This window comes from Lontra canadensis, unplaced genomic scaffold (assembly GCF_010015895.1).
Source record: "Lontra canadensis isolate GAN:19392208 unplaced genomic scaffold, GSC_riverotter_1.0 scaffold48, whole genome shotgun sequence".
NCBI lineage: Eukaryota > Metazoa > Chordata > Mammalia > Carnivora > Mustelidae > Lontra > Lontra canadensis.
In genome coordinates, this window is record NW_022631042.1 from 11,888,110 (window position 1) to 11,890,557 (window position 2,448).

General features: G+C 41.3%; 1 pseudogene; it reads left to right on the forward strand.

Annotated features, from left to right (window-relative positions):
• Nucleotides 1–936: 936 nt before the first annotated feature.
• LOC116876962 lies at nt 937–1,037 on the forward strand (annotated as a pseudogene).
• Nucleotides 1,038–2,448: the final 1,411 nt, after the last annotated feature.

The following is a 2,448-nucleotide window of genomic DNA, read 5'->3' on the forward strand; positions in this document are numbered from 1 at the left end:
TGCTAGGCCTGCACCTCAAGCTCTTTCCTAGAGGCCGTTAGGTGGTGAAGGAGAAGGGAAGGTGGTCGGTTCAGGCTTATGCAAGCATGGTAATGGAATCCATGGGGCAATATCTTCCAGTTTTCCTCTTCACAATTGCATAGGGTATAATTTAGAAGCCCAAATGCTTGCTTATGTGTTGAATCAGAGCAATAAACTAATAATAAATGGTAGGAACAGACTAAACTCAGAGCCTCTTCCCATGAACAGGATTTGTGGGGACAAAATATTTTTGAAGAAGTGGGCCGCTCCTGTGTTTGTAGAGATGTAGGGAACAGTCCCAAGGGAGTGAGGGGACAGTGAACATGGGAAATGGTCAAATGTTGGTGTTCTTACGGAAAAAGCCTTTCATGGAACACAGAAAATTGCACAAAATTAGTTTCCTCCCCTGAAACCATGGACCCTTCTACCTGCCATGCTTTTCTGCAGACAAGGATGACCTCCAGAAGAGAGAGGGTAGGAAGAAGGAAAGGAGTAAGGGAAGATAGGGCCTGGGAGCTCGAGATGAAGCTGAAACTCTGAGAGACAGGCAGTGCTCGAAACTGGACAGTGAGTCATACGGGGTGGAGCGGGTCAGAGTTGCTAACTTACTGGTTGAAGGGCTGAGCAACTTCAAAATGATTCCGTTTTAAATTAGGCAATTTGTGAATCTCTGGTTTCCTTGCTCAGACCCCTGGGGATTGGTTGGGGCAGAGAATGAAAATAGGACCCAAGCCAGGCCCTTTTATGTTTATTTCTCTTTCCCCTTACTCATGACTTTAAAACAGGCACATCTATCACTAGGACACTCCAGTTCATTGCGAAGCTGCAGGCAGCAGATCACTGAAGGGAAGAAAGAAAGAAAAGGAGGAAAGGAGCCAAGAATTAGAAAACCAATGACTTAAGCTCCCTGTGCTCCCTTGACCCGCATGGGTACTAAGATTGGAAGAATGCAGAGAAGAACAGCATGTCCCCTGTGCAAGGCTGATACACAAACTCATGAAGCATCCCGTATTTTTTCAGGGATGATAGGAACGTTCTGGAGGTAGATGGTGTTGGTTGGTTGTACAACAACACAAATGCACTTAATGTTACTAACCTACCTATACACTTAAAGATAGCTGAATATGAGGAGTACTGGGTGTTAAACACAACTAATGAATCGTTGAACACTACACCAAAAACTAATGATGTACTATATGCTGGCTAGTTGAATTAAAAAAAAAAAAACTAAAAAAGGAAGTTAAAAAAATAGCTGAATACTAAATTTTATCTTCTATTTTACTGCAATTTATAAAAAAACCAAATACAGCCCTAAGGGTTGGATAAAGATGTCATAAGAAACAATCCACAAGTAAAAGTCATGCAGTTAACAAAAGAAATTAGAGCCAAAAGAAATCTAAAAACACAAATGCAAGCCCTCAGTCATTGTGCGTACCATGGTATCAGCATAGAGTAGTGGAAAGAGCCAACTTGGCTATTACCTGATTCAAAGTCTCACTCTGCCACTTACTAGATGTGTGGTCTTGGACAAAACACCTAGTGTCCTTGAGCCTGTTTCTTGCTTAAAATAGTGAAATGACATTGGACTCACAGACATATTGGGAGAATTAAGGTATTATGGGCGAGACATATAGCATATTGGCTCCTATTAGGAGCAATTCACACTGTGTTTCCTTTCCCTTTAAGCACGTGGAAGATTGCAAATGCAATGTGTTGCGGGACACAGAACCTAACTTGAAAGATGGTAAGTATAAAATAAAAGAAATGAAAATATATGCGGATAGTATTTGGGCAGTAGTTCCTGAAAGAGGCAGGAAATTGAAATTGAAAGGACCCTCTCAATTGCTGAAGAAGACTTAAAACAGTGTTATTAGAGTACTGACCTCGCTGTTGTAACTAAGTAACCACCCCCCTCCAATACAGTGACTGAAATAAGATGGAAGCTTATTTTTCTCTAGATAATACTGCAGAGGTAAGCTATTTAAGGTTGACAAAGCAGCTCTGTCATTCTCAACACACAAGATTTCCATCACCGCATCCAAAGTGGTTTCTTTAGATCCTGACATCATCTGGGTAGCGGAAGGGGTTGGGAGGAAGGGCCAGTGGTGACATCTACCTTCCTTTTTAAGGGCATGACTTAGAAATGACACACCTCATTTTCCCACCCACACCACATTGACCAAATCCTTGGTGTAAAGGATGCCAGGGGAAGTAAACTCCAGCCAGAGTCCTATTACTAAGAAGAGGAGTTTGGATGTCGCTTATGCTTAGCCTTTTCAACCACATAATGCACATTATATTTTCTCTAGTTTGCAACCACTGGCTGTCAAAATAACAAAGATAACACCTTCCCCAAAATGGAAGCATAATTTCTTGCTTATTAATTCATTCAGTAAATATTTACAGACTCCTTCTCTAAGTACTATT